This window comes from Hemicordylus capensis, chromosome 5, assembly GCF_027244095.1.
Source record: "Hemicordylus capensis ecotype Gifberg chromosome 5, rHemCap1.1.pri, whole genome shotgun sequence".
NCBI classification, from domain to species: Eukaryota; Metazoa; Chordata; class Lepidosauria; order Squamata; family Cordylidae; genus Hemicordylus; species Hemicordylus capensis.
Genome location: NC_069661.1, coordinates 89,966,247 through 89,975,157, shown reverse-complemented (window position 1 = coordinate 89,975,157; position 8,911 = coordinate 89,966,247). Strand labels below are relative to the sequence as shown.

General features: G+C 48.8%; 1 pseudogene; it reads right to left on the bottom strand.

The window, feature by feature from the left end:
* Positions 1 to 546: 546 nt before the first annotated feature.
* LOC128327392 (E3 ubiquitin-protein ligase TRIM39-like) lies at positions 547 to 8,545 on the bottom strand (annotated as a pseudogene).
* Positions 8,546 to 8,911: the final 366 nt, after the last annotated feature.

The following is an 8,911-nucleotide window of genomic DNA, read 5'->3' as shown; positions in this document are numbered from 1 at the left end:
ACTACCACCCACCCTACTCTGCTCTGGGCCACCCCTTTCCCCCCAACATGAAGCTATACTTTTGCTGAAACCTCCATTCTTCCCTATGGGAAAAATCCTATACTTCAAAAATTCACCAAAAATCAGCCCTTTCCCCAGTTCCTCTGAAATTTGGGTGGTAGTTTCCACCCATTGGGCACTACCACCCTCAACCACTAGTTTTTCCCTGGGGCCATTTTTCAAAATCCAAAATGTTTCGGATTTTGCAATTTCGAACAAAGAACAAAATTGAGGTGTTTCGGATTGGCTGATTTCGAACAAAGAACAGAACGGGGGTGTTTCCGATTCGGGCCAAAAACAAAACAGAAAAAAACCAAAACGCACAACCCTACTACCAAAAATACAGGAAAGTTTTAGGAGTAGCCTTTGCCAGAAAGCTCAGCAGGGATGATTCAGCATTTTTCCTTCCCCTCAGGGGAGCTTGTTCTGAGACAAAGGCTTTAATTCACTACACACACCCTATAATTTTCTGCTGGATCTGCCCCTAGGGACAATGGTTCACAATTGTCACTTCCAGTCTGTGGGAGATTGAAGGGTGAGGACGGCAGCATTCTTACTCCCAGCTTGGATCCCTGGATAGAGGAAGGCCAAAGATTCTCAGTGAAGGTATCAGTAAAAGTGTAGATATGGGAGTGGTCTATGACATTGTAGAAGGACAACTTCATAGTCCAGAAAGATGTACACTCGCTTGGATTTGATGGTGACATTGATGGGGGTGAATGAGGTGATGGGGGCTGTGTATTTGTCCCCATTATATACCTGCCAACAGCCAGGCTCAATAAAGGAAGTTGTCTCCACTTTATAGCTTACTAAGTCATTGCAGGCCCCTAGGACCCAGTGGTTCTTTTCACCCACTTCCACCTCCCAGTAGCGGCGGCCTAAGGTGAAGCCTTTTGCTGCTAAGACGGAGGGATAGGCAGTGAAGAACCTCGGGCTCTCAGGCACTCTTGCAGGGGCTGCTCCACACACTTGGCACTCTTGCAATCCTTGGAGAGCACTAGGTTGGAGTGGGCCATTTTGGGGTCAAGGGTCAAATCTCCCATCAGCCTCTTGATGATTTTGTGCAGAAAGAGATTCTGTAGGAGCTGAAAGATAAGGTGACTGAGCTGTTGGAGCAGTGGGTCTCCCTCTAGAGCTTCATCGTGGAAATGGAGAAGTGTCTGCTGTCAGGCATAGAGGTGCTCAAGGATGTGAAGAATATGTCTGAAAGATATGAAGAGGTGCTGGCAAAAGAGTCAAGTCTGAATTGAGAAACATTCTCCAGCTTCCCCGGACAGTACTTCATTCTCCTTGTTCTCTAACCACTACAACAGCACTTCTTGTTCCTCCTCCAAGAACTGATGCAGCTCCTCAAACTTGCTGCTGCTGAGCTGATGCCAGTTATCGACTTTTCTCTTGGGCTCCCTCCCTGGGCATTTTCTCTTCCTGGGATTTGTGGTGGGCCATGCCCTGTAGCTTTTCTTCTAGTGGCTCCAGGCGCTTCTGCCCTTTCCCCTTATACTGCAGGGGAATGTCATCCAGGCACCATGTGAGAGCGGTGCTGGTGAGAGATTCTGCACACCAAGCAGAGTGCCTCCTGCTCCTCCTTGCAGAAAAGGCAAAGCACCTCATTGTGCTTCTCACACTACTTCTCATCCTGCTCCTTGCACCTGTTGGAGACCTGCAGCTGCTTGGCTATCTCTACCATGTTGTCCAGCTGCCAGTTGAGCTTCAGCGTGGTGGAAAGTCTTGTGGCAGATGGGGCACAAGAGGTCACAGTTCAGCTCCTCCCACCAGTGGGTGATGCGGCCTGGCAGAAAGTGTGGCCACAGTCAATGATCAATGGCTCTTTAAGGTACTCCGAGCAGGCAGGACAGCTGGTATTTACCTGGGGGTTCTCCAGAGGGTTTGTGGTGGCCGTGGCACTTTGTGGTGCTGATAATCTAAGAGGGAACATTAAAAAATCCACAAAAATGGTCACAGCTGGGGAGCAGATCTTAATAGGCTCAGCAGGGTACAAACAGCTGCCAGAGCTGTAAACTGGTTCCCACGCAACAAAACAAGCCCACCTTGCTTCCTGCCCCTCTCCCCGCTCTCAACCGACTCCAGCTGCCAGTCTCGCACACCCTGCCCCGCTGCTGTCACTCAAACATCAACATTCTAAAGGCTAAGCCAGGGCATGGCAGCTACACTTCCCTTGTAAAATACCCCATGCACACCTTCCAAGATGATGCAGGAGCCCTTAAAGGAGCTCTGCACTGGGCGAAGCGCAATGTTGCATGGTGTGAACAGTCTCCTCTGCGTGGTGCCAGGGGGACTGTGCAGAGTATTCAGCTATGGCAGAAGCTTCACACAGGCCCAATACAAGGGCCTGAAATGGGGGGTGGGGGAGGAGGAAGACAGAAAGTGGTGCAAAGTGGATGTGAAGTGACAGAAGGCAGCACAAGATTATGTGTAGTTCCCCAGAGGTTCATCAGAATCCAATCCAGCCCACCACCAGACTTGAGTTTGACACCTCTGGCATAGTGCATTTGCAAGAGAGAGAAAATGCAAGCCCCAATATATTTTATATATGGGGATGGATTCCTGTTGCACCCCGTGTAATTTCCTGCTGGATCTGCCCATGTGTGTGATGGAGACCTGATCGGATGAGCCCGGTGGGGTTGGTCTCTCTCAGCTCTGTCCCTCATCATTCAGCAGCCCCACATTGAGGTTGGGGAGGGGGTGTTGCAGTCATCTATCATGAGACCTTTCCCTCTTCCAGATGCACAGTTAGGCAATTTCCAGATTTAAAGTGTTTGTCCTTGGGGATTCTGTTGATGTACTGAACATCCCACTGCACTTCAGTCTCCCTGCCTGGGCTGACTGGGGTGGTCTCAGAGGTGACATTGGGTTCCCCAGACTTATTATCTTGGGGGACTTCAATGCATGCTGAGGCCCCCTTAGCAGGGGCGTAGCAAGGTTGGAGTGGGCCCAGAGACGAGATTTTTAAATGCCGCCCCCCACTTCTTTTCTTTCCTTCCAGTCCAGTTCTGTCTTTCTAGATCTTTCTGTTTCCCAGGAGAGAGTTGCTGTGTGCTATCTGATGAAACATTCATGCAAAAGATATAAACAGTTTGCAAAGAGATACCCAAGACACTCCAGGGGGTGACTTAGTGTGATAACCAGAGGGGCCAAGGCTTAAGACATAAAGGCTGCCTTGTGCTCTTTGGGTCCCTGGGCTGTGTTTACATATGCAAACACCTTCCACAGTGGCCCTTCTTCTACCAGAAGTGCAAATTGGATTCATTTGTTCATCTCTCCCCCACCCAACTTAGTTACTATTTTAAAGTTAAACTTAATGGGGAGAAGAGGATAAGGATTAAGTTCTGCAAAAGCCGTAGTTAGATTTAGTCCTTCTTGCTTACTCTGCATTTCTGTCCTTTGTGTAAGACAAGCAGGGCTGCCATTTCCACCTCCCATCCTAACCACATCGAGTTTGGTACCTTTTGACATTTGCAGCAAACAGAAATGCAACAGATGGATTTCCTGCACTGCACTTCCATCCTGAGCCCTAGTTGAATTAATGCCTGCCAAACTGGAGGGGGGGGGAGGGGAGGTGGTAGTTAGAAAACGGGAGGCTGAAATGCTTAACTTGAGCTCCTCCTTGCTGCAAACTCACAGCTCCTGGCAAGAAGCAACACCTCCCTAAGATAAGCCTACACACACTAATGAGGCGGTAGAAAGTGGACTGTACCACTTAAGGCTCTGTGTGGGTGATAGGACTTTTGAATGCTCCCCTGAATTTTTTTTTTTTTTAAGATACTCCAGCAAAGCGAAATCTAGTCAATCGGGAATAGAGTTTGTAGCCCAGCCCTTTGCCTGCTATGCTAGTAGCTTGTTTGAAGGAAGTCTGTCATTTAAGGGAGTATTAACAATATATGTGCAGTGCAGTTTTCCCCTGCCACTCAACGAACCCAGAACTAGTCCTTCTTCCTCCTCCCCGCCCAGGGGAAAGAGCATCACTGTGACAATTGTTCGCTGAGCTGTGCCGTCGGAGTTTTGTTCTTTTTCTTTTCTTGCAACTGAGTTTTCAGGGGTTGATTTGAGCCCTCTCCATTAAGATGTTTGCTCTTCTTTGGCGCTTTCTTGGGAGGGCGGCCGCCTTGCGCCGGAGCGGTAATGGCGCCCGGGTCTGTAAGGGCTGAGGTGGTGGTGGGAGTGAGCTCGCCACTGGGAGTGGGGTGGGAAGGAGAAGGACCACTCCTGGCTCACCCCCAGCATCCATCCCTTGGCAACGCGGTGACAAAATGTAAAAGAAAATTATTTAAATACCGGGCTGGGTGGGTGGGCAATGGGTAGTCATGTGACATGTCTCTAGGGGGCCCTCGAGGTGGTGGGGGGCGAGATGACTGTCTCCCCTTGCCTAATGGTAATTACACCCCTGCCCCTTAGTAGGGGCAGCTCAGGACTTCATGGCCACCATGGGCCTATCTCAATTGGTATCAGACCCTACTCACCTGGCATGACATACTTTGGATCTGGTTTTTTGCAGACCAGGGAATGAATGATCTGGAGGTGGGGGAGTTTGAGTTAATTCCCTTGTTATGGACTGATCATTTGGTGGGGTTTAATTTGACTACTCCATCTAACCTCTGCAGGGGTGGTGGATCAAATAGAATGGTCTGCCTCCAGAGGCTTATTGATCTGTTCAGTTTCCAGACTGCCCTCAGGGAGTTTCCAGTGTCCAGAGCTGGTGAATCTGTTGTGGCCCTGGTGAATCTCTGGAATATGGAGACAGCCTGGGCTATTGACACGATTGCTCCGAAGTGCCCTCTCTAGCTTGGTGGAGCCTGTTCTGCTCCTTGGTTTTCTGAGGAACTTAGGGTAATGAAACAACTTGGATGATGGCTGGAACGATGCTGGAGGAGGAATAACAATGAAAACAACCAAATATGGGCTAGATCCCAATTTGGGGACTACTCTGTTGTGGTGGGGGTGGTGAAGAAACATTTTTCTCCATTGCATCTGCTCAGTGGAGGCCAGTGGAGTTTTTAGTGTAGCAAAGTTATTGCTTCACACAACTCCCTGTGTAATGGGGGAGGAACCATCTACAGCCCACTGTGACCAGTTTGCATGCCACTTTGCAGTTAAAGTCATTCACATCCATGCCGATTTGGGCTCCTTTGGCAGTTCCAGCAGATGTGCCTTGGATACCATCTGGTCCAATTGTGTTGGATTCTTTTCAATTGGTGTAGCCTGAGGATGCGGACAAGATCCTGGTCAGTGTGTGGGCAACATCATGAGCTCTTGACCCTTGTCCTTCATGGGTAATAAAATCTGCCAAGCAGCATACAGGCAGGTGGTTGGAAGCTGTAATCATTTTTTCACTAAGGGAGGGCAGGATGCCATTGTGCCTCAAGGAGGCAGTGGTGAGACCACTATTTAAAAAGGCCCCCCCCTTGACCCCTCAAACTGGAACAATACCTGTTAGACCTGTTTCTAACCTTCCCATTTTGGGCAAAGTGAGCATCTGGTGGTATCTCAGCTGCAGAGGGTCTTGGGATTATCTAGATCCCTTTCCATCCGGCTTGTGTCCTTGATATGAGATTGAAACTGCCTTTGTCACCCTAGTGGGTGATCTGTGCCAGGAATTTGACATGCGGAGTGCATCCCTGTTGGTTCTGCTGGACTCTCATTGGTGTTCGATACCATCAACCATGGTATCCTTCTGGACTGCCTCTCAAGTATGAGGACTGGAGGCACTGCTTGGGATTGGCTTTGGTCCTTTCTTGGGGGAAGGGTCCAGAAGGTGGACCTGGGGGATTTCTACTTGGCTCCTTGGCTAATGGCTTGTGGGGTCCTTTTAGGGTTTGGTTTTGTCCCCCTGTTGTTCAACATTTACACGAAACCACTGGGAGAGGTCATCTGGGGACTTGGACTGAGTTGTCAGCAATATGCAGATGACACTCAGCTCTATCTCTCCTTATCATCTGATCCTAGGGAGGGAATGGATTACCTAAATCAGGGGCTTGAGGCTGTGATGTGCTGGATGTGGGCTATTAAACTGAGACTGAACCAGACAAGATAGAGGTGCTGTTAGTCAATAGGAGAGCCAGTCGGAATGAAGGGATTCAACTGGTTCTGGATGGGGTTGCACTCCACTTGAAAGAGCAAGAGTGTAGCTTGGGAGTACTACTGGACCCAGCTCTGCTTTTGGAAGGTGGAGGTAGTGGTTAGAGGTGCCTTTGCTCAGATCCGGCTAGTGCACCAGCTGCGTCCCTCTCTTGAGAAGGCAGATGTGGACACAGTTACCCACACTTTAGTCAAGTTACAGCTGGATGATTGTAATATGCTGCTCTTGAAGAATATTGAGAAACTGCAACTAGTACAAAATGCAGCAGCTAGGATTTTATTCTGAGCTGCCTGCTGGGATCATATTACACCCATTCTGAAAGAACTGCACTGGCTACCAATTTGTTTCAGGGTCCAATTCAAGGTGCTGGTTTTGACCTTTAAAGCCTTTAATGGTTTGAGCTCTGGATATGTGAAGGACCACCTGATCCCAAGGGTTTGACAAGATCATCAGAGGGGGCTCTGCTCTGCATGCCAATGGTGAGAGAGGCTCGGTGTCACTTGGGACTGGCAGTTATGAGCAACAGAGGGGCAGGAATGTTCAGTCTGGAAACCCATTAGGACACACTCTTTGAGTACCCACAAAATCTCTAGAGGTTTTCTGGGTGCTTGATGGGTATGCTTACAAAACCCTGATAGGTTTTGACCTGAGCCTTCACTTCCCCTGAAAATGTTCCCATACTTTCAAAAGGAAAGGTGGCAATTGGCCATGGGAGGGAGCCTTCCTTATATCATCTACCTTGAGAAAAATAATCACCTTGATGAAGAGAGGGTAATAATAATAAGAACATTTCCTGAAGCTTGAAGCCTGAAGCCTGGAGGACGTTAGAGGTCAGTTACAATTTAGTAACCGATCATTGTTAGAAGGAAAGATAATTTTTAATCCTTTTTTTATGTCACCTCTGATGTGAAGAACATCTTTCCCCATCAAGGACTAATGTGCTGAGCTGCAAGCCCCATGATTGCCTGAGGTGCACAGCATCATTTGCAGCCAAAGAGATGCTTGCCCATCAAGACAGAGGCTTTGGGAGCTCTCCTTTGCTTGCTGTCTTCCACAATTCCCCCTTGTTGTCATCCTTGGTGAAGGGAGACAGTATTAATGGGTGAAGGGTGGGATACAAGTCTAATCAAGGTGGGCCTGCTTGGCAGGAGAGGAGCTATATGGCTTCTTTGATTGAGCTAATTCCAACAGGAGTTCTAGTATAATCAATCATCGCATACTGAATTCTCATGACATTCCTACATGGAAGAACACTTGGAGTGGAAGTCTGTTTTCCCCCATTCATTCTAAATGTGCTAATAATTGCCAGCAACCCCTGAGACCCCAAACCACCATACTGTATGTATTTATTTATTTCGGCCAAAGGCCAACATAAATACAATAAAAAGATACAACAACAACAACAACAGTAAAATACATAAAATACATACAACATTAATACCTTCAAATACTGTATACATGACTGATTTCATTCAAATAAAACCGGTTAATCTGAAGTGCACAACCCGGCATCTCGTGCCTCAATCACTCTAAACCGAATCTTGCTTGCTATGAAATTTTTTTTTGCTACCCTCCTGTAAGCGTACTCTGACTTAGCAGTAAGCAGGAAAAGGACCTTGTCCCCATCAGAAGGGCAATTAGAACTGTAATGAATTAGTAGTGGGGAGAGAAGCTTACCCCTTAATTCAGTATAAAATCTGCACTTCAGCATCAGATGTTCCGTGGTCTCCACTTCACCGTTCTGGCAGGGGGATAATCTTTGATCATAGGGCACCTTCCCAAAGCATCCTTCCAATACCGCCATAAGCCACCATACTGGCTGGCTGCTCTGGCAGTAGCTACTACTCTATGAGACTCTACACACAATCCGTGTGTAGAGCCCAACTGGACTCACAGGGAGAGTGGGCTTAGCCCACTCTCCCCACACACTAGCAGGCAGAGCAGGCACCCACATGATTACAGCCTCTGACATGGAGCCAGTAGGGGCAGGGGGGATTGGGGGCCATCTGGCCCTTGGAAGTCCCAGGATGCCCTGCACAAGTACGCAGAGCATTCTGGGGATGCCCCCGAGACCGGGAGGCTTGTTGTAGCCTCCCGGTCAGGGGTCTATGCCACGACATCTCACGATCTTCCACGTGGGGTTAGCAGAGCACTCACTCTGCTAACCTCATTTAAGGGGAGTGCTACTTAGGCAGGCTAGCCACTGTTGAACCACCAGGCTCGCCCGTGAGCCCGGTGGTTCTCACAATGGGGGAAAACTGGGCTGGGCTTCCTTAGCCAGGTTTTCCCCCATTGTGAGAATAGCCTCTATGTGTACTTGTTTCTATATTCCTCTCTTTCCTCCTTTGCTGCATTAGCTAACATGGCCACAACAGTGTGGAGGGGTCTTTCCTTCTCTTCTTTCATTACCATCCCTCCTCCTCCTCTTCTTCCTCCTCCATTCCTTGGCACCTGGAATGGTGGAGAACATAGTTTTATCAGAAGTCCTGGGTTGACATCAAGTGTCTGAGCTTCAATAATGTACCACATGAGTGCATGGTGCATTATGGGGACCCCCTCCTCCTGACGCTGCCTGGGATCTCTGTAGTCTGTCAGCTGTGGCTGCAAGCAACCATGGCTGGCAGATGATAACAGAAACAGGGTTGGAAGAGCGTTCGCTCTCCTAACCTCATTTTGGAGGGTGGCTGCCTAGGCAGGTTTGCCGCCGAGGCACCTCCAGGATTGGGCCCGATCCTGGAAGGGCACACGTGTAGGCAAAACCTGGCTGGGCTTCCTTAG